This window comes from Pongo abelii, chromosome 10, assembly GCF_028885655.2.
Source record: "Pongo abelii isolate AG06213 chromosome 10, NHGRI_mPonAbe1-v2.0_pri, whole genome shotgun sequence".
NCBI lineage: Eukaryota > Metazoa > Chordata > Mammalia > Primates > Hominidae > Pongo > Pongo abelii.
Window position 1 is genome coordinate 8,406,198 of NC_071995.2, and position 27,111 is coordinate 8,433,308.

Here is a 27,111-nt window from a genome sequence, read left to right on the forward strand (position 1 = left end):
ATTTTTCTCCTGATATTAAAATAGATACGGTAACTTTCATTATGTTAGTGCTGTAAAATATTTCTTTTTTCCATCTTCTATTTTTGACCATTTTTGTCTTTGTATTCCACATGTGCTTCTTAATAAGTAGCATATAGTTAAATCTTAAAAAATTCAATATGGCAATCACCTTTTAGGTCAAAAATTTAATCCATTTACATTTGTGACAATTCAACATATATATGGTTCTAAATCTGTCATCTTACTAGGTGGTTTCCACTTCCTCTGCTCCAAAATATTTTTTTTACGGCTTATAACACAACTTTTATTAGAAAAGTTATACATAACATAGCATCAACTATTTTCAAGAACCCAATAAAGAACAAAAACCAGACTAACAAAATGTGTAACAAGAAACTAATGACCTTTCTAAAATCAGACATTCGATTATCTACAATGTCTATTTACAAAAAGGGAAAACTCCATGGTTTACAGGCATGTCATATTGAAAATAAAGCTGCAATAGCTTTTTATACAATTATCGCTCTCGAGAAAATGAATCATTAAGACAGTAATCAGGAGTTCACAAATTTAAAACATTTCACATAATTTTAAATTATTGAAGTCTGAGTTTCAAAAGTGATTTTTTTCCCACAAAGGTGTCAACACTTAAGCTAGAACTTTCAGTGTTAATTTTGCCCTAAAAGTTAAGACATATTCTGATAATCATAAAAGTCACATGATTTCTGATGCTATCTGCTGTGTTAATAACAAAGCCTGTACACATGAATACCTACGTAACAAATCTCCATGTTCTACGCATATACCCCAGAACTTAAAGTATAATAATAATAAAACGTAATAAAGCCTTTATTTGGATGTGTTTTTCTTTAATTAAATTATAGGAAACTGGATATAGGATTTTGTTGCAAAGCTATTAAAGTTCCAAACACAGGAGTGTGCAGCACTGAAAAAGGAGATCAGTACTAAAACTTATAATAAATATCAGAGAAACCATTAGCTTTTACAGCATTGTCTGTTTAAAGGTTAAGTTGACCAGGTGTATAATTTCCCATCAGTCTGTTCTTACAGTAGGCAGGGCAATTTCTATTTTCATGATCTGAATACTCAAATATATCCAAACATCTTTTTAAAGCTTTGATTTATAGCTCCTAGAAAGTTATATTTTTTAATAGTCACTCTACTCTAATGAAGCCTATTTCTGCTCATCACACTTATCACTGCTTCAGTGTCCCAGAGATTCTGGTATGTTGTGTCTTTGTTCTCATTGGTTTCAAAGAACATCTTTATTTCTGCCTTCATTTCATTATGTACCCAGTATTCATTCAGGAGCAGGTTGTTCCGTTTCCATGTAGTTGAGCAGTTTTGAGTGAGTTTCTTAATCCTGAGTTCTAGTTTGATTGCACTGTGGTCTGAGAGACAGTTTGTTATAATTTCTGTTCTTTTACATTTGCTGAGGAGAGCTTTACTTCCAACTATGTGGTCAATTTTGGAATAGGTGTGATGTGGTGCTGAAAAGAATGTATATTCTGTTGATCTGGGGTGGAGAGTTCTGTAGATGTCTATTAGGTCTGCTTGGTGCAGAGCTGAGTTCAATTCCTGGGTATCCTTGTTAACTTTCTGTCTCCTTAATCTGTCTAATGTTGACAGTGGGGTGTTAAAGTCTCCCTTTATTATTGTGTGGGAGTCTAAGTCTCTTTGTAGGTCTCTAAGGACTTGCTTTATGAATGTGGGTGCTCCTGTATTGGGTCCATATATATTTAGGATAGTTAGCTCTTCTTCTTGAACTGATCCCTTTACCATTATGTAATGGCCTTCTTTGTCTCTTTTAATCTTTGTTGGTTTTAAGTCTGTTTTATCAGAGACTAGGATTGCAACCCCTCCTTTTTTTTTGCTTTCCTTTTGCGTGGTAGATCTTCCTCCATCCCCTTATTTTGAGCCTATGTGTGTCTCTGCATGTGAGATGGGTCTCCTGAATAGAGCACACTGATGGGTCTTGACTCTATATCCAATTTGCCAGTCTGTGTGTTTTAACAGGGGCATGTAGCCCATTTACATTTAAGGTTAATATTGTTATGTGTGAATTTGATCCTGTCATTAGGATGTTAGCTGGTTATTTTGCCCGTTAGTTGATGCAGTTTCTTCCTAGCATTGATAGTCTTTACAATTTGTCACGTTTTTGCAGTGGCTGGTACTGGTTGTTCCTTTCCATGTTTGGTGCTTCCTTCAGGTGCTCTAATAAGGCAGGCCTGGTGGTGACAAAATCTCTCAGCATTTGTTTGTCTGTAAAGGATTTTATTTCTCCTTCACTTATGAAGGTTAGTTTGGCTGGATTTGAAAGTCTATGTTGAAAATTGTTTTCTTTAAGAGTTTTGAATGTTGGCCCCCCCTCTCTTCTGGCTTATCGGGTTTCTCCTGAGATCCACTGTTAGTCTGATGGGCTTCCCTTTATGGGTAACCCAACCTTTCTCTCTGGCTGCCCTTAACATTTTTTCCTTCATTTCAACCTTGGTGAATCTGACAATTAAGTGTCTTGGGGCTGTGCTTCTCAAGGAGTATCTTTGTGGTGTTCTCTGTATTTCCTGAATTTGAATGTTGACCTGGCTTGCTAGATTGGGGAAGTTCTCCTGGATAATATCCTGAAGAGTGTTTTCCAACTTGGTTCCATTCTCCCCATCACTTTCGGGTACACCAATTAAATGTAGATTTGGTCTTTTCACATAGTCTCATATTTCTTGGAGGTTTTGTTCATTTCTTTTTACTCTTTTTTCTCTAAACTTCTCCTCTCACTTTATTTCATTAATTTGATCTTCAATCACTGATACCCTTTCTTCCACTTGATCAAATCGGCTACTGAAGCTTGTGCATGCTTACGTAGTTCTTGTGCCATGGTTTTCAGCTCCATCAGGTCATTTAAGGTCTTCTCTACACTGTTCTAGTTAACCATTTGTCTTATCTTTTTTCAAAGTTTTTAGCTTCTTTGCAATGGGTTTGAACATCCTCTTTAGCTCACAGAAGTTTGTTATTACTGACCTGCTGAAGCCTACTCTGTCAGCTCGTCAAAGTCATTCTCCATCCAGCTTTGTTCCATTGCTAGCGAGGAGCTGCAATCCTTTGGAGGAGAAGAGGCACTCTGGTTTTTAGAATTTTCAGCTTTTCTGCTCTGGTTTCTCTCCATCTTTGTGGTTTTATCTACCTTTGGTCTTTGATGTTGGTGACCTACAGATGGGGTTTTGGTGTGAATGTCCTTTTTGTTGTCGTTGATGCTATTCCTTTCTGTTTGTTAGTTTTCCTTCTAAGAGTCAGATCCCTCAGCTGCAGGTCTGTTGGTGTTTGCTGGAGGTTCACTCCAGACCCTGTTTGCCTGAGTATCACCAGCAGAGGCTGCAGAACAGCAGATATTGCAGAACAGCAAATATTGCTGTCTGATCCTTCCTCTGGAAGCTTCGTCCCAGAGGGGCACACACCTGTATGAGGTGTCAGTCGGCCCCTACTGGGAGATATCTCCCAGTCAGGCTACACAGGGGTCAGGGACCCACTTGCGGAGGCTGTCTGTTCTCAGAGTTCAAGCACTGTGCTAGGAGAACCACTGGTCTCTTCAGAGCTGTCAGACAGGGATGTTTAAGTCTGCAGAAGTTTCTGCTGCCTTTTGTTCAACTATGCCCTGCCCACAGAGCTGGGATCTACAGAGGCAGCAGGCCCGCAGAGCTTATTGTGTTCTTTTGTTGGCAACATGTTTCCTTTGTTTTTGATGTTTCTTGTTGCTGTGCATTGATGTCTGTGCATCTGATGAAACAAGTTACATGTTACAGACTTTATAGACTGGTTTTAGAGGGGGAAAACTTTCAACTATGAGTGGGTGCAAAAACACTGGCTGGGTGGGATGTTGCCCTTTCTGCTTTGGTGAGGGCACAGCAGTGTAGTCTCTGTGCAGCTCTGTCAAACTCAGACTGGGGCACGGGCACACCTGCTGCAGCATTGGCTCTGGTGTTTGCAGTGCAGGTGCTGATGGAGTGACCTGAGAGCCACAGTGACTCCAGGAGCTGACATGTGGGCTCATTTGCTGTGGTAGTGGCTTTGACGTCTGAGGCATGGCACTCATAAAGTTATGATGGAGCCAGGGTCCAAAGCTTAGGTGGGTGAAGGATGACTATAGCTTCAAGGCCAGGGGTGGGGCTAGCCTGCAGCAACGGTGGGTCTGGTGACTGAGGCATAGGTACACATAGTGTGGCCATGGAGTCAGGGTCTGGAGTACAGAAATATACAAAGTGATAGTTGCTCCACTCCAGGATGTGGGCTGACTTACTGTGGCAGTGGCTTAGATGCGCAAATATGGGCACTCATGGAGTGGTGGCAGAGCCTGGGTCACATGGATGTGCTCAGACTGGTCATGGCTCAGGGTGTGTTGTGGAGTCAGCCTTCAGTGATGGTGGCGCCCATGTCTAAAGTGTGGGTGTACATGATGTGGCCATGGAGTTGAGGTCTACAGCACAGGCATGGAGTAGCTGCAGCTTCAGGGTCTGGGGTCCACACAGGAATGGGTTTTGGCCCTAGTCCAGCGATGGCACAAGAGTGGCTCCATTTTGGGATTAAGAGCACAGCAGTGTCTTCCTATTCAGGGCATTTGCATGGGGACAATGTCTGTGTGTTGCCTCAGTGGTGAAAGCTACCAGCATCCTCTGCAAAGGACTGTATTGACGTCCACCATGTGTCTGATACCAATAGCCCCTGCTTTCTTCTTTTTTCCTAGCCATCTCCAGATATCTTGGGTATGCCAGTCTCCTCAGTGACTTTTTCTATTTGTGATTATTCTCCTTTTTTTTTTTCCACTCCACTGTGTTGCTTCAGGTTCTTGATGGAAACCTTGAGCCCTCCCAACGCTCTCTTCAGTTTTAGGTATCTGTCCAGTTGTGTGTGTTTTTGTGTGTAGGTTGAGGGGGGGGATGAGGGATGGTATCTCCTACTCTGCTATTTTGCTGACATCACTCCCTTGTCTTAAGCAAATTTAAGCAGATTTATTTTTGTGGGAGTTTCAGAATTTTTTTTGCATGACAATATGCATCATAAATCTTCAAAGTAGGATGTAGAGATATAAAGGGTTTTTCTTTTCTTTTTTTTTTGAGACAGGGTTTTGCTTTGTCACCCAGCCTGGAATGCAGTGATGCGACCTCGGCTCACTACAACCTCCACTTCCTGAGTTCAAGCGTTTCTCGTGCCTCAGCCATTGTAATAGCTAGGATTACAGGCACCCACTACCACACTCAGCTAATTTTTGTGTTTTTGATAGAGACAGGTTTCACCATTTTGCCTGCTGGTCTCAAACTCCTGAGCTCAAGCCATCCACCTGCCTCAGCCTCCCAAAGTGCTGGGATTACAGGCGTGAGCCACCACACCCAGCCCAAAGGGTTTTTCAATTAATTTTTTATGGAATACTTATAAGTATATCACCAAATAGTATTCTGTGACATATCTGTTTGGGAATCAGTGCTGTAGGCTGTAGAATTTAGAGGTCTAGGCACGTATGGCAATGCATAATATAGTGTGTAATTCACAAAACAAATATTGTCAATACAGACTATGTAGACCCAATGACTTATTTTCTATTTATTCAGAAAATATATATAGCAGGTTTATTTTGTGACAAGATATTTCCTAGATAGGAATAAGGAAGTAAAAAAAAGAGTTCTTGTTCTTATATAGATTGCATTCTACTGTTCTGGTGGAAAGATGCAACAAATAAATAAAAAATACATCATATATAATATATGTGCTTTAAAGATGCATGGAAGCAGTGCTTTCTTCGGCAGCACATATATTAAAATTGGAACGATACAGAGAAGATTAGCATGGCTGCTGTGCAAGAATAGTATGCAAATTTATGAAATATTCCATATAAAAAACAAAACAAATGTTTAATGCACAGAAGCAGAATGGAGGAATAGGGAGTGACAGTGGGGTACTAATTTACTTAAGATATTTAGGGAAGCCTCTCTGTTAAGGTGACATTTGAGCAATTGCTTCAAGGAAGAGAAAAATTATACCAGAGAGATAGCTGAGGAAAAGTGTTTGGTTGAATTACGAGTTCCAAGGCGCTAAAACTTGCCAATCCTTAAAATAAAAATAAGTGTGAATGGAGGTGTGTTTTGGAAGAGAAGTTCAGTGAAGTAGAGAAATTTGGTCACATAGTGCTTTCTAGGTCACAATAAAGAGTTTTAAATTTTATTCTGAGCAAGATAAGGAGCCTTTATAGGCTTTGAGGTGAAGAATGACATGATTTCAATTTACTTTAAAATAAAGAAATTTCACAGACAGAGAATCCTGGGGCATGGGAATGTTTTACGTGGGGTGGGGGAGGGGAACTCAGAGGTTTTTGTTTTCTTTTTTTTGTTGTTTTTGCACATTCCAAGTTTGAAATCTCTGTGATGCTTTTGAGAGGGATGTGAAGACGCTATTCTTAGAAAATTAAGACAATGCTCTGCCTTGGAAGGTAACAACTCAATCTGTTTTTCTAGAATGAATGGATAGGCAAATATTATTTCTGTCTTTAAAATATTAAAGTTATTTTAAATCATAGCATATATGGCACTTCGCTCAAGGGGAGGAATGGTGTGGATATAAACATTTTGGAGTAAAAAATATGGCCATTATTGACAATTAGTTGAAGCCTGCCCCTGTTCCTGATCAGAGACATTGGAATGCAATAATTCCAAGTGGAATCCCATTTTTTTTTGTCTACCAGACAGTAGATGATAGACCCTTGATGGCAATGATTATATGGTGCTAAGATTTGGATATGTGTCTTCTCCAAACCTCATGTTGAAATTTCATCTGAATGTTAGAGGTGGGGCCTAATGAGAGGTGTTTGGGTCATGGGGTGAATCCCTCATAAATAGATTAGTGCTTTCTCTCAAAGGTGAGTGAGTTCTCACTCATTAGTTCGCTCAAGATCTGGTTGATAAACACAGCCTGGCAACTCCCTTTTCCCTCTTGCTTCCTCTCTTGCCATATGATCTTTGCATAAGCCAATTTCCCTTCACTTTCTGCTAGTAGTGGGAGTAGCCTGAGGCCATCATCAAATCAGATGCCTAATCTTGAACTTTCAAGCCATCCAGTATCATGAACCAAATAAACCTTACATCTTTATAAATTACCCAGCCTCACGTATTTCTTTACAGTGATGGATCGCTATGGAATAAGAAGTCTTAATAGAGTTAGTCCTAAATGGACTAAGACATATGGTATAAATCTTCATATTCCCAACATCTGTCCTATTACTGGGACTACAATTTTTTCTAAGTAATGAATTAATTATTTTTCCAAATTTGTGCTTTTGAATCTTCTAAACACTTAATGTTCTCTGAAATCGACCCCTTTTATTGGATTTCCATTAATGAGGCAAAATTCTGATTTTTTTCTCTTTGAAATTGAAGTATATCTATAATTTAGAGCAGTTCATCATCACTGGCCATCAGAGAAATGCAAATCAAAACCACAATGAGATACCATCTCACACCAGTTAGAATGGCGATCATTAAAAAGTCAGGAAACAACAGGTGCTGGAGAGGATGTGGAGAAATAGGAACACTTTTACACTGTTGGTGGGACTGTAAACTAGTTCACCCATTGTGGAGGACAGTGTGGTGATTCCTCAAGGATTTAGAACTAGAAATATCATTTGATGCAGTCATCCCATTACTGGGTATATACCCAAAGGATTATAAATCATGCTGCTATAAAGACACAGGCACACGTATGTTTATTGTGGCACTATTCACAATAGCAAAGACTTGGAACCAACCCAAATGTCCATCAAGGATACACTGGATTAAGAAAATGTGGCACATATACACCATGGAATACTATGCAGCCATAAAAAAGGATGTGTTCATGTCCTTTGTAGGGACATGGATGAGGCTGGAAACCATCATTCTGAGCAAACTATCACAAGGACAGAAAACCAAACACCACATGTTCTCACTCATAGGTGGGAACTGAACAATGAGAACACTTGGACACAGGGTGGGGAACACTACACACTGAGGACTGTTGTGGGATTGGGGGAGTGGGGAGGGATAGCATTAGGAGATATACCTAATATAAATGATGAGTTAATGGGTGCAGCACACCAACATGGCGTATGTATACATATGTAAGAAACCTGCACGTTGTGCATATGTACCCTAGAACTTAAAGTATAACACAAAAAAAAAACCACATAAAACAAACAAGCAAAAATTTAGAGTAGTTGTGTTTATAATTACATCAGACAAAACAGACTTTAAGTCAGTATCTGTCACGAGAGGCAAAATTGATAAGTGTTCCCTCTTCTTCTATTGTTTGTAATACTTTGATGGGAATTGATGTTAGTTATTTTTTAGATATTTATTAGAGTTCACCAGTGAAGCTGTCTGATCCTAAAGTTTTCTTTTTTGGATAGTTTGATTATGAGTCAATCTCCTTTTTGTTATTGGAATGTTTAGGCTATTTCTTCTTGATTCAGTCTTGGTAGTTTGTATGTTTCTGGGGATTTATCCATTTCCTCTAAGTTATCTAATTTGTTGGCATAAAATTTTTTATAATAGTTCCTTATGGTTCTTTTTATTTCTGTGGCATCTGATATAGTTTGGGTGTTTCCTCCAAACCTCATGTTGAAATGTAATCTCTAATGTTTGAGGTGGGGTACGGTGGGAGGTGATTGGATCATGGAGGCAAAGAAAGTTATCAACTCATTTTATGAAATCAGTATCACCCTGATACCAAAGCCACATGAAGACACTGCAAAAAAAGAAAATTATAGGTCAATATCCCTAATTAACTTAGTTTGCAACTAATGAACTTAAAAAGCACATAAAAAGTACAATACAATATGAACAAGTGAATGCAAGTATCATTCAATGTACTTAATTTAGCCCTAGTATGCAAGTATCATTCAATGTACTTAATCGATGTGATACAGTATATCAACAAAATGAAGCATAAAAATTATATGATCATCTAAATAGATGAAGAAGAATATTTTACAAAATTTCCTACCCTTTTATTATAAAACCCTCAACAAATTAGGTGTAGAAAGAATTTAATTTAATCAATAAAGACCATATTTGAAAAGCATCATATCTACTGCCATATTCAATGGTGAAAAACTGAAAGATTTTTCTCTAAAATCTGGATCAAGACAAGGATGCCTCTCTCATCATTTCAACATAGTATTGAATGTTCCAGCCTGAGCAATTAGGCAAGAAAAAGAAATAAAAAGCATCCAAATACAGGAGGAATAAGTTAATTTATCTGTTTACAGATAAAATGACCTTACATATAGAAAATCCTAAAAACTTCACAAAGACTGTTACAACTAATGAACAATTTCAGCATAGTTGCAGGATGCAAGATAAACATACAGAATTCAGTTGTATTTTTATGCACTAACAACAAATTATCTGAAAAGGAAATTAAGAAAACAATCCCATTTACAGTAGCATTAAAAAGAATACAATACTTATGAATAAACCTAAGCAAGGAGGTGAAAGACTTATGTACTGAAAGGTATAAAACACTGAAGAAAGAAATTAAAGCTGGTGGAGATAAATGGAAAGACATCCTGTGTTCATGGATTGGAAGAATTAACATTATTACAATGTCCATACTACCAAAGTGGCCTACAGATTCACCCTCTCCATATCAAAATCCCAATGACATTTTTACAGAAATATTAAAAACAATTTTACAATTTATATGAAACAATTCTACAATTTATATAAAACAATTCTACAATTTATATGACTTCAAATAGTCAAATAATTCTTGAACAAGAAAAACAAAGCTGGAGGCATCACACTTCATAATTTCAACATATATTACAAAGCTACAGTAATCAAACAATTTGGTACTTGTATAGAGATAGACATATAGACAGATAGAATAGAATTGAGTGTCTAGAAATAAACCCTCATATATATGGTCAACTGATCTTTAACAATGGTGCCAAGAATACACAATGGGGAAAAGACAGTATCTTCAACAAATGATGTAGGAAATACTGAATATCCACAGGCAAAAGAATGAAATTGGATGCTTATCTTACACCAAACACAAAAATAAAAAAGGATTAAATGTATGACTGGAAACTGTAAAACTTCTAAAAGAAAATTTTGGGGAAACTTTCATGACATTGGTCTTGGAGATGATTTCATGGACACAACACTGAAAGCACAAGCAACAAAACCAAAAATAAGCAAATGAAACTACATCAAACCAAAAGTTTCAGCCTAGTAAATGAGACAATCACAGAGTGAAAAGGCAATCTACAGATTCTTTTTCAAACCATGTATATGATAAGAGATTAATATCCAAAATATATAGGGAGCTCCTACAACTCAATAGCAGAAAAGCTAATAACTTGATTAAAAAAATGGACAAAGGGCCAGGCACGGTGGCTCATGCCTATAATCCCAGCACTCTGGGAGGCCAAGGCAGATGGATTGCTTGAGCTCAGGAGTTGCAGACCAGCCTACGCAACATAGTGGAGCCCTGTCTCTACAAAAAATGCAAAAGTTATCCAGGCATGGTTACTTGGGGATTGAGGCTGGAGGATTACTTGAGCCAGAGAGGTGGAGGATACAGTGAGCCATGATTGTGCCACTGAACTCCAGCCTGGGCAACAGAGCAAGATCTTGTGTCAAATAATAATAATAATAAAAAGTGGACAAAGTACTTGAGTAGACATTTCTACAAAGAAGACACACAAATAACAATAGCTTTATGAAAAGATGCTGAACATCACTAATCATCAGGGAAATGCAAATCAAAATCACAATGAGAAATCATCTCAGATTTGTCAGGATGGCTATTCTCACAGAAACAAATGACTCCAAGTATTTTTTTTTTTTTTTTTTTTGAGATGGAGTTTCACTCTGTCACCCAGGCTGGAGTGCAGTGGCACGATCTCGGCTCACTGCAACCTCCACCCTCCGGGTTCAAATGATTCTCCTTCCTCAGCCTCCTGAGTAGCCGGGACTACAGGGGCCTGCCACCGTGCCCGGCTAATTTTTTGTATTTTTAGTAGAGATGGGGTTTCACCATCTTGGCCAGGCTGGTCTTGAACTCCTGACCTCGTGATCCACCTGCCTCGGCCTCCCAAAATGCTGGGATTACAGGCATGAGCCACTGTGCTGAGCCGACTCCAAGTATTGATGATGTGGAGAAATTGGAATCCTTGTATACTGTTGGTGGGAATGCAAAATAGTGAAGCCAAGTGAAACAAAATGAAATAACAACGTGGTGCAGATGCTATGACAAACAGTATGGAGATTCCTTTAAAAATTAAATGTAGAACTATAATGTGATCCAGAAAGTTCATTTCTGGGTATTTATCCAAAAGAATCAAAATCGGGATCTTAAAGAGATATTAGCACTTCTATGTTCATTACAGCATTATTTACAATACGCAAGACACAGAAATGGCCCAAGTATACTTGGACAGATGAAAGGCTAAAGAAAATGTGGTTTGTGGTACATCCAACGGAATATTACAACAAAAAGAAGACAATCTGATGTGACAACATGGATGGTCCTTGAGGACATTATTTTTAGTGAAATGAGCTAGTGATAGAAAGACAAAGTTTGCGTAATTTTACCTTTATAAGCAATCTAAAATAGTCAAATTCATAACATCAAAGAATAGAATGAGTGGAATGATGGTTGCTAGGGACTGTCAGTATGGAAAAATGGGTCATTGTTAATCAACAAACATAAAATTTCAGTTAAGCACGATTCGTAAGTTCTAGCGATCTGCTGTACAACATTGTCCCTGTAGTCAATGACACTGTATTTTATACTTAAAAATGTATTAAGATGGTGGATCTCATGTTAAATGTTCTTACCACAATAAAATGAAATTTTAAAAAATTAAAAATTGAAGGCTGGCATAGTGGCTCACGTCTGTAATCCCAGCATTTTGGGAAGCTGAGGCAGGCAGGTCACTTGAGTCTAGGAGTTTGAGACCAGCGTAGGCAACATGATGAAACCCTGTTTCTACTTAAAAATACAAAAATTACCTGGGTGTGGTGGTGCATGCCTGTAGTCCCAGTTACTTGAGGAGCTGAGGTGGGAGAATTGCTTGAACTCGGAAGGTCGAGGATGTAGTGAGTCAAGATTGCACCACTGCACTCCAGCCTGGGCAATTGAGTGAAACCTTGTCTCAAAAAAATATTACAAATTAAAAAAGGCAGCATATTGGCTTCTTAAAATAATCTGCTTATTTAATCTGTGATAAGATCAGAATTTAATCACAATGAAATTTTACCTTGTTTTTGATTATTTTAAATTATTTCAAAGTCAACAACTACAAAAATACATTTCCTCATGCAAAATTAATACATTTTACAAAAGGCTGAAATTGATTTGCTTCTCAACCCTGTTACCATTCCTAGCTACAAATTTATAATCAATTTATTTTATAGTATTTCATATTAATGGTCTGAGAGGCAGTGAGAACTATAAAAGTTCTCAGTCATGCATTCAACTGCTAATGTAATCTGACACTGAAAATTTATTCCAGTAAGTGGGCCAATAATCGTCAATAGTACATATAGGGAGAGGAGAGGTGGGGCAGCAAAAAGGGTGCATCCACCCTCATTTTCCCTATTTCAAGAGTTAAAAGTCATTACTTTCTGGGATTGGACAGTCATAAATCATTCTCTGTTGACCATTTCTCTTGGAATTTATTGGAATTGTAATAAATTAAGGAAATGTATGACCTGGTATCTAGTTAATGCCTAAAACACTTTATGTTATCCTTTGCCCAACTGGCTAATAACAAGGCTGTGATAGGTTTAAGGTAAGGCTTCTCAGTGATCCAACCAGCTTCCCCTTTTATAGTAAGGAATATACTTTGAATATGTAAATATAACATGTTTACTGAATAGTGAAAACAACTTTCTGTTTTGTAATTTTTGTATGAAACAATCTTTACGCATAAACTCCATCTCTAGAGTACTTCCGAAATGTAATGGAGTCTGCTCAATTGTGGATAGGAAATAACAGCAGATATTCCAGTGTGTTGAGGGTTTTTCTCCGAACCACTACTGACCATACAATTACATCTCTGGACACAAGCATGACTCTTAATATTTATGCATGTTCAGTTGTTTCTTGTTACTTTTGGTTAACCTATCTAACCTTTTGAGATTTTGACTACTGATTCTGATCGTAGGAGATCATTCCGCTCCATTGTATGTCATCTCAGAGCTCCGACCAAAGTGCCCCATATCTAAGTAAATGAGCTGGTTGTAATGTGTACACATTTCCTAAGAAAAATTTTTGCATAAGCAGAAACACTGCGATGAAGTAGGAGGTTTGGGGCTATCATTTCCACTTTTTGACAATTTTATTTCCTTTGAGGTTTGTCCCCAGAGAGCTTAGTAACCACGTTTGTAGTTACATGAGTCCATCTTTTGGCTACACTTGCTCTAGGCTATCAAAATTAAGTTCTCCCTCACATAGATTCCGAGTGTCAGCTGAGAAATATGGGTCCACGATTTGGGGAACCAAATCTTGCTGAATGGCAGAGCTCTAGGTTTAAGATCCATGAATGCTTTTGTGTCTGAGATTCCCCAAGCTACATTAACCCCATCCTTGTGGGGCCTGGTTGTTCTGCTCTACGGATTCTGGGAAATGCACAAGCAGCCTTCCTATACATTCATTTTTCATTAGCAGTTTTTAGCAAGCTTCTTTCTTTTCTTTTCTTTTTTTTTTTTTTTTTGAGACAGGATCTCACCGTTGCCCAGGCTGAAGCGAAGTGGCAGGACCACAGCTCACAGCACAACCTCCTGGGCTCAGGTGATCCTTCCACCTCAGCCTCCCGAGTAGTTGGAATTACAGGCAAGCACCACTATGCCCAGCTAATTTTTTGTATCTTTAGTAGAGATGAGATTTTGCCATGTTTTCCAGGCTGGTCTGGAACTCCTGGGCTCAAACAATTTGCTTACCTGGGCCTCCCAAAGTGCTGAGATTACAGGATTGAGCTACCATGCCTGGCCCACAAGCTTATTTCTATCACTTACAAATGAAAATATAACGCAATACACAAATTATCTAAATAACAAGAAGTAGGGAAATGATAACCTGAGATGGATTAGAATGAAATATAAAATTATAGTGGTTTGGGGAAATGACTATAACCTTGAAAGGAAAGTTAAGTATGCCCCTGACTATAAAAGAACTAGAGATGTAAATGTATAATCTGTGTTTCCTAAGGAGTTCATCTCCTACATATATACCCCATCAGTAGCCTGGAAGTATGGATGCTATCTCACTACTTGAAGACATTTCTTCTATTTAAAATGTCTCTGACTGCAGTCTGCCCTCTAGAATGTGTCAGAAGTACTTTTGGAAGGAAAAATGGATCTTCACTGTAAGTTTAGACATACTCACTTGTAAACATTTCTGAGTTATCCTGGCTAAGAAGCTTATTACCCCAGATCACTATTCTTTACATTTTCCACCCAAAGAGGAAGTTGTGGGTCCCTTTTGAGTCACTGAACTGCTGCTGTGGTTTCCATCTGTCTTGCTGATACCAGTTTCATCACCACAACTGTTGGTATACATCTGTTCCTTCCTCTCCTTCTTATGCAGTCTCCTTTTCTGGTTACTCTAGTCATGAATTCCAACATTTGACTGCTAGATATTTTCTGATGTTTTTAATTTATCTGTTAGTGTTTATTGATGGTTTTTTAACTGGTAAGATGTTCTTTTTTCCTCAGAGGATTATAACCCAGAGGTTACCAATATGGGCTTGAGTGTTATGTAGCCTAAATCTGAATTCCAGTTCTAGCATATTCCAGCACTCTTCAGGAGCTCAGGCAAGTTTTTAACTTTTCAAAGTGTTTGGTATGTTATTTGTAAAATGGCAGTAATAGCATTTACCTCATTTTGTGAAAATTAAACAAGTTAATTACCATTCAGTGCTTAGAGCAGTACCTGACATATCAACATATGTTACCTATCATTGCTTTAGAGGTACATCTTTCATAATGCTCCAAGATTAGAACCAGCATCAGCTGGAACTCATCTTTTTATTGGTATATTGCTTAGGATACTTGTATTAAGTTTTTCTTTTCTTAACCAAGGACATTCTTTTTTTGTCCTTCTCCATGAATTCTCTGTGAAAACACCAATATTTAAATTAAAAAATGCTCAGAGATTTTCTCTAGCAGACTAAATCTTTGTTATTTTTATTTTTTATACTTTATCTTTTAAGTTCTGGAGTACATGTGCAGGATGTGCAGGTTTGTTGCATAGATAAATGTGTACCGTGGTAGTTTGTTGCACCTATCAACCCATCACCTAGGTATTAGCCCAGCATGCATTAGCTCTTTTCCCCAATGGTCTACCCTCACCTATCCTCCCCTGACAGGCCCCAGTAAGTGTTTTTACCCTCCCTATGTCCATATGTTCTCATTGTTCAACTCCCACTTATGAGTGAGAACATGCGGTGTTTGGTTTTCTGTTACCATGTTAGTTTGCTGACAATGATGGTTTCCAGCTTCATCCATGTCCCTGCAAAGAACATGAACTCATTCTTTTTTATGGTTGCATAGTATTCCATGGTGTATATGTGCCACATTTTCTTAATCCAGTCTATCATTGTTGGACATTTGGGTTGGTTCCAAGTCTTTGCTATTGTGAATAGTGCCACAGTAAACATACGTGTGCATGTGTCTTTATAGCAGCATGATTTATAATCTTTTGAGTATATACCCAGTAATGGGATTGTTGGGTCAAATGGTATTTCTGATTCTAGATCCTTGAGGAATTGCCACACTGTCTTTCACAATGGTTGAACTAATTTACACTCCCACCAACAATGTAAAAGCATTTCTATTTCTCCACATTCTCCCCAGCATCTGTTGTTTCCTGACCTTGTAACAATTGCCATTCTAACTGGAGTGAGATGGTATCTCACTGTGGTTTTGATTTGCATTTCTCTAATGACTAGTGATGATGAGCTTTTTTCATATGTTTGTTGGCCACATAAAAGTCTTCTTTTGAAAAGTGTCTGTTAATATCCTTTGCCTACTTTTTGATGGGGTTGTTTGTTTTTTTCTTGTAAATTTGTTTAAGTTCCTTATAGATTCTGGATATTAGCTGTCAGGCCTCTGAGCCCAAGCTAAGCCATCATAACCCCTGTGACCTGCATGTATACATCCAGATGGCCTGAAGCAATTGAAGATCCACAAAAGAAGTGAAAATAGCCTTAACTGATGACATTCCACCATTGTGATTTGTTCCTGTCCCACCCTAACTGATACATATATTCTCCCCCACTCTTAAGAAGGTACTTTGTAATATTCTCCCCCACCTTTAAGAAAGTACTTTGTAATATTCTTCCCCGCCCTTAAGAATGAACTTTGTACACCTATCCCAAACCTATAAGAACTAATGATAATCCCACCACCCTTTGCTGACTCTCTTTTTGGACTCAGCCCACCTGCACCCAGGTGAAATAAGCCTTGTTGCTCACACAAAGCCTGTTTGGTGGTCTCTTCACATGGACGCACATGAAATTAGCCCTTTGTCAGATGGATAGATTGCAAAAATTTTCTCCCATTCTGTAGGTTGCCTGTTCACTTTGATGATAGTTTCTTTTGCTGTGCAGAAGCTCTTTAGTTTAATTAGATCCCATCTGTCAATTTTGTCTTTTGTTGCCATTGCTTTTGGTGTTTTAGTCATGAAGTCTTTGCCCATGCCTATGTCCTGAATGGTATTGCCTAGGTTTTCTTCTAGGGTTTTTATGGTTTTACATCTTACATTTAAATCTTTAATCCATCTTGAGTCAATTTTTGTAATAAGCAGGATGGCTGAATAGGAACAGCTCTGGTCTGCAGCTCCCAGCGAGACCAACACAGAAGATGGGTGATTTCTGCATTTCCAACTGAGGTACCTGGTTCATCTCATTGGAACTGGTTAGACAGTGGATGCAGCCCACAGAGGGCGAGCAGAAGCAGGGTGGGGCGTTGCCTCACCCAGGAAGTGCAAGGAGTCAGGGAACTCCCTCCCCTAGCCAAGGAAAGCCATGAGAGACCCTGCTGTGAGGCATGGTGCTATCCAGCCCAGATACTAAGCTTTTCTCCCACGGTCTTTGCAACTCACAGACCAGGAGATTCCCTGTGATGCCTATACCACACAAGGGCCCTGGGTTTCAAGCACAAAACTGGGTGTTTGTTTGGGCAGACACCAAGCTAGCTGCAGGAGTTTTTTTGTTATACCCCAGTGGCTCTTGGAACACCAGTGAGACAGAGCTGTTCACTCCTCTGGAAAGGGGGCTGAAGCCAGGGAGCCAAGGGGTCTTGCTCAGTGCATCCCACCCCCACAGAGCCCAACAAGCTAAGATCCACTGGCTTGAAATTCTCACTGCCAGCACAGCAGCCTGAAGTCAACCTGGGACGAGCTTGGTAGGGGGAGGGACTTCCTCCATTACTGAGGCTTGAGTAGGCGGTTTTCCTCTCATAGTGTAAACGAAGCAGCCTGGGAAGTTCGGACTGGGCGAAGCCCACTGCAGCACGGCAAAGCCACTGTAGCCAGACTGCTTCTCTAGATTCCTCCTCTCTGGGCAGGGCATCTCTGAAAGAAAGGCAGCAGCCCCAGTCAGGGGCTTATAGATAAAACTCCCATCTTCCTAGGACAGAGCATCCGGGGGAAGGGGAGGCTGTGGGTGCAGCTTCACTCTCTTGTTAATAGTGGCTATTTTCATCACTAGAGAGGATCAAGTAAGATGCCTTCATTTAAATTTTCTAAGCCAAGATGAATGTTACTTAAAAGCCAGTTTCAAAATATCTTATGCTTTGTTTTGCTTTATTGGCAATTATTAAAATGAAGCTCATCAGTCTGCGGTGAATAACTGTTGTCCTCCTTCCCACGATGTACATTTCTGCTCCTTTTCCAATCCCTGGGGAGCCTATTTCTTCTTTCTAGAAGATGTACTGAGCCACCCAGTGACTTGAGTGTACTATTGACATACTAATTTGACAATTTTGGCATTGCCTTAATTCATGATTTTCAAACTTTACTCTTGGTTGGCTTTTTGCTTCAAAAAAATTTGACTGAATTTGCCTTCACCACTACCATCAAGGACTTTTTGGTCTCGTTTACATGATTTCAGTTTAAGAACATTTGAGCTAGAAAACTATTTTCCTGCACTGCAATAACAACAATGACGTGACTACTTATACAGTACCAAACCTACACTGGCGTGGCCCAAATTCCTTAAAATAATTTACATAAGTTTATTTTTATAACTCCTTTCACTGAAGATGGGGCAGAGAAAGGCCACAATTATGTCCTTAGGGGTTATAAACTCTGTCAATGGTGGGAGGGCAGGGGACGAACACATTAAAGATCCAACAAAAGATCTAAATAATGAATCAGAGACACAACCTGTAAGACCACTTTACTAGGAATCTGTTTCCAAAGCATCCATATCTGTCAGTCACTCCCTTTACTCCAGCCTCTTCTGGCTGTATTCACCAATATCGTCTTTTCACAAACTCAGCTTTGCTGTTTAACCTGAGAACTCAAAAAGGACATCAGTTCCTCTAATTAGTAGGACTGATATTAATATTGTACCTGATAGGATCTGCTATCTATCGTGTGAGACACTTACATTGCCTATAATTTTTATTTATTTATTTATTTATTTATTTATTACTGAGACAAGGTCTTACTATGTTGCCTAGGCTAGACTCGATTCCTGAGCTTAAGAAATCTTCCCACCTTGGCCTCCCAAAGTGCTGGGATTACAAGCATGAGCCACCCCACACAGCATAGTCTTTGAATTTAGAAATTCTTTACCTTATCCTCAGACCATTCCCAAAATACAACCATTTTTAACCCATTGATTTGATGTCTGCTTCAGTTTGTTGATGATTCATGTTTCTTGATGAATTTTGGAATCTGTGCCAAAAACTACTCGATCAACTCTCAATCCTCTTTTCTAACCCCACCTTCATATTCTCTGTACCCATAAGCATCTGTTAAAACTTTGAGTGCTGTTACTTCTCTGATTTCAAGTATGAACAGTGGTTTGAACTTTCTCCTGCAACTGAGTTAGACTACCTCAGAGACTGACAATATCTTCAACCATGGCTGAGTTAGACATGTTTTCTGGACATTGTATAATAGATTCCCCATTCTTATTCCTGTGCTCTGATACACTCAGGGGGATTCGTTGTTGCCATTGTAATGCTTTAATTATGTGTAATAATTTATATTCATATATCACCAGTTTGGGCAGCATGCAATAATAAAAAGAATGCAAACTCTGACATCATACAGGTCAATAATAAATTTTAAAAATTAACACTAAAATAAAATATGCACATGGTGATAATTCAAATTGTTCCAAAGAGTTTATTATAAAAAGCAACCAATCTTTCCTGGTGCTACTGTGCAGATGCAAGTTCTTTAAGCTTTTTTTTTTTTTAATTTTGAGACGGAGTCTCACTCTGTCACCAGGCTGGAGTGCAGTGGCTTGATCTTGGCTCACTGCAACCCCTGCCTCTTGGGTTCAAGTGATTCTCCTGCCTCAGCCTCCCGAGTAGCTGGGACTACAGGCACGCGCCACCATGCCCAGCTAATTTTTGTATTTTTAGTGCAGACGGGGTTTCACCATGTCGGTCAGCATGGTCTTGATCTCTTGACCTCATGATCCGCCTGCCTCAGCCTCCCAAAATGCTGAGATAACAAGTGTGAGCCACCATGCCTAGTCAGCTTTTTTTTTTTTAAGTTCTTCTAGTGATTTTTTCCATGATTCTAAATAAAACTCATATTTCTATTTCTGCAAATTGCAATCCGGTACTCCCTGCTCCTCTAATTCTTTTCCACTTTCCTTTTCATTTTTACATTTTCTACTTTGAATTTTGATAATTACGTAATGATATTACTTTTCATAAATTTGTTGGTTACTTTTGTAAGTCTAAATAATATTCTTGGCCATCTATTTTTTGTTTCATCTCATTAAAATGAGAACAGTTGTTCCCATACTCCCCTCATGTTCCTTCATCCCTTTCCTTCTTACTTCAGCCACATTTTAAATTGTACCATGTCAAGGTTTTTGACATTTACATTCTATACTACCATGGCCGAATGTCCATGCTTTGTCCAAAGGCTAACTCTAATCAATAAATTTTTACACAATCACACTTCTTTTGGGCCAAGATATGGGCTAACATTATGTTTTCTTCTCTGTGGCTCCTGTGTTTCAATTCTGATTTATTCAGAGGAGATTGCTTCCATCACTCAGATCACATGGCCTCTATTTGCTTAGGCTCCTTATTTCAACTCAAGCCACACTTTAATTTGATTCCTATTTAAATCCTCCTTTCTTGTACAACTTTAATTTTTTTCTGATATTGCTAGTTACCTTTCCTTGAATTATCTGTTATACCCTTGATCTTCAATCCTCCCAATCTTTCTATTATACAGCATTGTGCTTTGATCTGTTCTTCTCAGCATCCTCCTTCTGCTACTCCACACTAGACTCACTATCCTTTAGTCCTGTTCATGGTTGTTATCCAAGGATTTCCCTTCGTAGCTCGTTTGGTTTAGATTTACAGTTTCTTGTACACTATGCCTTTCTCTTTGTTGTGTTGGGTATAACTGTCAACATACCTGAGTGTGCAAGGAAATCTGGTTCTAAGATCCTGTTATGCCAGCCTCATAGGAAGTTCAATCTCAGTTATTTTGGAGCTCTTTTCTCCTCATTGCAATTGCATGAGAATCCAGGAAGGTTATGTATTGTCCAGGAAGACAGGATAAAGGGAGAAGAGCTTTTAATCTGCAGTGTACCAGGATCACCACTGATTGTCCCATTGTTCAACATGGGTTTCAGGTGGATCTATCCATTATTGGGAGCTTGTTAGAACTTGTATTCTGTACCCTAACATGACGTTTTCTTCTCTGTGGGTCTTGTGTTTCAATTCTGGTTTATTCAGAGGAGATTCCTTTATTTTAACCTGCAAAAGAAGTGGTGCAGAGGGAAGCTTGAATGTTGTTTTACATGTAGCAGCCACAGGAGGGCAACTTCTCCCTTCTTGCTCTGCGTTAAATTCATCTTCTTTCTCCTCTAAATTATAAGCTTTAACAAATAAAACATTTTATTTATTTGTCATCCTATTTTGGAGTTCTAAAAAAAGACAGATAAAGAAAAAGAGGACCATCTTCTAGTTAAATTAATTCTGACAAGGGCCATGCAGAGTTGTTATGGAATTCTCCCGGATTTGATAAAACACCCACAAAATGAATATATGTTTAATTTTTTTGGAGGAAGAATGATAAAAGGAGCAATACTCACAAAGAGCGTGTTGACTGAAATTGTTAACAACCATTGCATTAGGAGGTATCAACTGCTGACTGTAAGAGGTAGACATGTGGATTCTTCTTGGGAATGACAAAAAGTGACACTAATGGCCTGGCAGTGAAGAAGAGAAGGAAACTAAAAAATGCTATAAGTATAGTTGGGGGGCCCTATTTAATGTAGCAGAAGTTGGTTGTAAGGGCATGAGCATCCAGTATAATCACTGATCTTTAAACTGAGGATGTAGAAGAGTAAAGTTTAAAGGATCTACATTAACAAAGATGATAGTTGTCTTATTTATGCAGTTCTTTACAGTTTTAGAACATGTGTTCTATTGAGGACACACGGACACAAAGAAGGGAATGACAGATGCCAGGGCCTACTTGAGGGTGGAAGGTGGGAGGATGGAGAGGATCAAATACTACTTATTGGGCAGTACGCTTATTACCTGAGTGATGAAATCATCTGTACACCAAACCCCAGTGACACCCAGTTTACCTATATAACAAACCTGCACATGTACCCCGAACCTAAAATAAAAGTTAACATATTTAAGAAAATGCATGTTTTCACACAGACCTACCTTTTTGCAGCAACTTTATGAGATCAGGAGGCAAGCATCATTTTACAGATGGGGCAACTTCGTTTCAGAGAAGCCAAGTGACATGCTCCAGATCAATAATTCTGTTTATGATTTTCTGGACTCTGTTTTGTGCTTTAAGATGGCTTTTTATCAAAGAGGGATTAAATTCAAGTGTATCTGCTTCAGTTCCTGCAAACTGTTGAACTTTTGCAAACTGTTAAGTTTCCACAAAAAAGCATTTAACGTTGGATTTCCTGATAAAGTTGAATAGATGGACTGTTACTTGTTACAAGTGACAGTGCTTGGGTATATATATTTTTTGTTCAAAAGTTTAGTCTTTTCCTACTTATATCTCCACTAAACAATTGTATACATATGCCGGGTTTATAGGTAGCTACGAGGAGTTAATTGCTAGGGCTGTTTCTACCTGATAAAAAGAGAAAATTATATAGTTTTAAATAAAACTCAAGTACACAGGTATTAGGTACAGTATAGAGAGCTAGAGTATTAATATAGAGCTAGAAAACAGAACCCAATAAGTGTATCAAGGGTTTTCATTTACATTCCTACTATCATAGCCAACCCAGAAATGAATTATTAGGAATAAAGCACTATAGCAAGATGTCAAGAATTTAGAATCTAGGGTTGAAAATATAAATACTGATATGAACAAAAATAATTGAATAGCAAGTACCTAGGAAGAGGTATAAAAAAAGAAAAATTGAAGTCATTGATTAATAAAAGAAGAAAAAATTGTTGTATCTTTCAGCATCCACTAATGAAATCATATTATAACATAGATATTATTGATAATATGTCTAATACCTGTAGGGCCTTGGGCACAATTTGGTGCTCAGTGTATAGCTAACAAACAAAAATTTAAAACACAGCGTTTCTTGAGCTTAGATACATGAGCTACATATTTGAAAATTAATTTCATTAAAAGCATTTAAACAACAATAGCAATTTCATATGGTTGATTTTTTGAACACTTCAAAAACTTCCAGCAGATACAAATGCAATGATTACAGAAATTGGTGCTATGTTTAAAGGTATTGTAAAATATCAATGCCATATGCTTCATTATTTTTTCCAAAACACATGTACTTACTTTTCTAACTGTCTAACTAAGGTGCCTCAAATATATAGTTAGGTGGTCATACTGGCCTACTTCCTCTTCCTGAAAATGACAGATAAGCTTTCATCTCAGGGTTTTACACAAGCTGTTTCCTCTCCCTCTCCCGGGAAGGTTCTTCTTTCTGAAATCCACGTGACTAACTCTCATCATCTTTAAGTGCTTACTTGAATGTGACCTCAGTGAGACTTTCCCAGATGAATAGATCCAAATTATACCTGTCCCACTCTCAGTAGTTCCAATCCCATCTGCCCTGTTCTATTTTATCTCCTACCACACATATCGTCTTTTAACATACTATGTAATTTACTTAATATATGATTATCTTTAATTGCTTTATCTCATCCTACTAGAATTTAAATTTTATGTGGGTGGTGATTTTTGCGTCTTTTGTTCCCTGTTTCATAAGAGTCTAGAGCTGTGCCATTTTATAGTGTAGCCTCTGTTCACTTGTGGCTATTTCAATTTAAGTTAAATAAACTTAAATACAATAAAAAATTATTTTCTCAGTCTTACTAGCCACATTTCAAATGCTCAATAGTCTCCTGAGGTTAATGGCTACCGTATTGATCCATCATCACGGCCAATTCTATCAGACTGTGAAGGGCTAGAGCACTGCCTGTCACAAAACAGGTAATTGGCCTAGTTTTTTTATGCTGCTATAACAGAATACCACAGATTAAGTAATTTATAGAAAACAGAGATTTCTTTCTTTCTTACGATTCTGAAGCCGAGAAGTCCAAGGTCTAGGGGCCCACATTTGTTGAGGATCTTCTTGCTGCAACATCCCATGGAAAAAGGTGGGAGAGCAAGAGAGCACACGCGTGAAAGAGAGAGCAAGCAAGAGGGGCCAAACTCACTTTTCTAAGAAGCCCACTCCGGTGATAACAAACCGACTATATGATAGCATTAATCCATTCATAAAGGCAGAGCCCTTAGGACCTAATCACCTACCATTAGGCCTCAGCTCCCAATAGTGTTGTGTTGGGGATTAAGTTTCCAATACGTGAACTTTGGGGGCACAATTAAACCACAGCAGTGATCGGTAAATTGTTGAATAAATGAATGCTGAATGGCTAAATGTTAATATAAACATTTGGAGAAAGGTGAGGTAAAATAAATCTCACATCATAGAATGAATTATTTGGGATAAAATAATAAATATAAACTTATCAAAAATTATTGCAGCTAAGTTTTTAGTAGTTAAATCACAAGAACTTGAGTATATAATGCAGCAATAATTACATAACACTCTCAGCTTCTGGATTGCAACAAATATTTACTTTCAAAGAGATTTATGGAGGACCAAAATATCTGTCTGATACCTCACTTTCCTCTAACACTTTCTTTTTTCCTTGATATTACTTGGCCTTAAATATGTCTAGATTGTACAATTTATCATAATTCTTGTACATGATTTTTCCTTATGAATTGTGGGGTGGGCTTTAATCCTTAAAAGATGTGAAGAATCTACAAAGTGGGAAAGAAACATACCTTAAATGAAATATATGACTACTATTAGAAATTCTGGTTTACCAAACAATTCTACAAATAATAGAATTATGAAATAATCCAATTCCTATTTTTCTACTTTGTTGTATTCTATAAAGTTCAAAACAATTTGCAAAAAGATCATTGTCTTCCTGAAGTATACTACACTCTCTTTTACTTTCTTTTTTTGTTGTGTGTTTGATTTCTGTTTTTGTTTCTTTTTAAAACAGCCAAAAAGATATGCACATATTTTAATTTACACTATGGTCCTGTATTATTTTTTTAAATTATTATACTTTAAGTTCACTGCTGTTTCATTTCCTTATTTAAATATTGAAAGTCTCAATAATTTTTAATATAAAATTAGCAATTCTCACAGTTGTTATTACGGTGGCAGTTTATTCTGGCAAAAATTAATGTGCATTTTAACTTTAACTGCTTAATAGAATTCAAAATATAATAGAATTAATATAATTCAAAATGTAAATACACAACAGAATTTTCACCAGAAGTTTTATTTAGAATATTTATGAATATTTAAAATCAAATACTCAGGTATTAATAAGGAATTGGAAAAATATGTTGTTCTTATGTTACTAACATTGTTAATGTGATCCTATGATCAGTGATCATTCAAGTTCACGGTTGCTAGAAAAAAGTTCAAGTTGACATTCAGATCTTTGATACTCCATAAGCTGAAACCAAACAGTAAATTTTGGCAACATTCCTAAACTGAAGCATAACTTTTCAGTGCATTCTTGGTGGGTGTTGCAATACGTACTTTTGTATCTTATTGTGTTTCAGTCATATTATTTTGATTCCTTTCCAAGGTTGTAACCATTCATTGCATCGAGGAGAGTGAGATTAAGTGATCTGTTTGCCCACCAATTGATTTTTGGACATGAAATAAGACTCATAATTATTTCTATTCTTAAACTTCACTTGTGACATGAAACAGTCTGTTTGAATCATACTTTTTATATAATTTAGGTGTTTTTTTTTTAAGTCTTTCTCTTTTTTTTTTTTAAGTATTTATTGATCATTCTTGGGTGTTTTTCGGAGAGGGGGATATGGCAGGGTCATACGATAATAGTGGAGAGGTCAGCAGATAAACACATGAACAAAGGTCTCTGGTTTTCTTAGGCAGAGGTCCCTGCGGCCTTCTGCAGTGTTTGTGCCCCTGGGTACTTGAGATTAGGGAGTGGTGATGACTCTTAAAGAGCATGCTGCCTTCAAGCATCTGTTTAACAAAGCACATCTTGCACCGCCCTTAATCCATTTAACCCAGAGTTGACACAGCACATGTTTCAGAGAGCACGGGGCTGGGGGCAAGGCCATAGATCAACAGCATCCCAAGGCAGAAGAATTTCTCCTAGTACAGAACAAAATGGAGTCTCCTATGCCTACTTCTTTCTACACAGACACAGTAACAATCTGATCTCTCTTTCTTTTCCCCACATTTCCCCCTTTTCTTTTCAACAAAACCGCCATCGTCATCATGGCCCGTTCTCGATGGTCGCTGTCTCTTCGGAGCTGTTGGGTACACCTCCCAGACCGGGCGGCCAGGCAGAGGCGCTCCTCACCTCCCAGACGGGGCGGCCGGGCAGAGGCGCTCCTCACCTCCCAGACGGGGCGGCCGGGCAGAGGCGCTCCTCACCTCCCAGACGGGGCGGCCGGGCAGAGGCGCTCCTCACTTCCTGTAGGGGATGGCAGCCGGGCAGAGGCGCTCCTCACTTCCCAGATGATGGGCGGCCAGGCAGAGACGCTCCTCACCTCCCAGAGGGGGTGGCCAGGCAGAGACGCTCCTCACTTCCTGTAGGGGATGGCAGCCGGGCAGAGGCGCTCCTCACTTCCCAGACGGGGCGGCCGGGCAGAGGTGCTCCTCACTTCCCAGACGGGGCGGCCGGGCAGAGGGGCTCCTCACATCCCAGAGGATGGGCGGCCAGGCAGAGATGCTCCGCACTTCCTAGATGGGGTGGCGGCTGGGCAGAGGCTGTAATCTTAGCACTTTGGGAGGCCATGGCAGGCGGTTGGGAGGTGGAGGTTGTAGCGCCGAGATCACGCCACTGCACTCCAGCCTGGGCAACATTGAGCATTGAGTGAGCGAGACTCCGTCTGCAATCCCAGCATCTCGGGAGGCCGAGGCGGGCAGATCACTCGAGGCCAGGAGCTGGAGACCAGCCTGGTCCACACGGTGAAACCCCCTCTCCACCAAAAATACAAAAACCAGTCAGGCGGCTCCTGCCTGCAATCCCAGGCACTCGGCAGGCCGAGGCAGGAGAATCACAGGAGCCCAAGGCAGGGAGGTTGCAGCGAGCTGAGATCACGGCAGTACAGTCCAGCTTCCGCAACAGAGGGAGACCGAAGAAAGAAGGAGAGTGAGACCGAAGAAAGCGAGAGGGGCGGGGGAGGGGGAGGGGGAGGGCTAATTTAGGTTTTTTTATAACCGGATATCTCTCTGAGAAATGTACTTCTAATGTCTTGCTTGGTAAATGTTATATAACTCATTGGATTAACCTGTTAACACCATTCCAAAATGATGCATTTCTTTTA

General features: G+C 38.8%; 1 protein-coding gene and 1 non-coding gene across 9 annotated transcripts in view; both read left to right on the forward strand.

Moving 5' to 3' along the window:
- CLEC6A (C-type lectin domain containing 6A) overlaps positions 1-27,111 on the forward strand; it is an 81,285-nt gene that overhangs the window by 24,355 nt on the left and 29,819 nt on the right. The gene's annotated exons all lie outside the window — the stretch shown is intronic.
- Positions 5,792-5,898, forward strand: LOC112135897 (U6 spliceosomal RNA). The gene has a single exon (XR_002917130.2). It is a non-coding gene; the product is annotated as a U6 spliceosomal RNA (small nuclear RNA).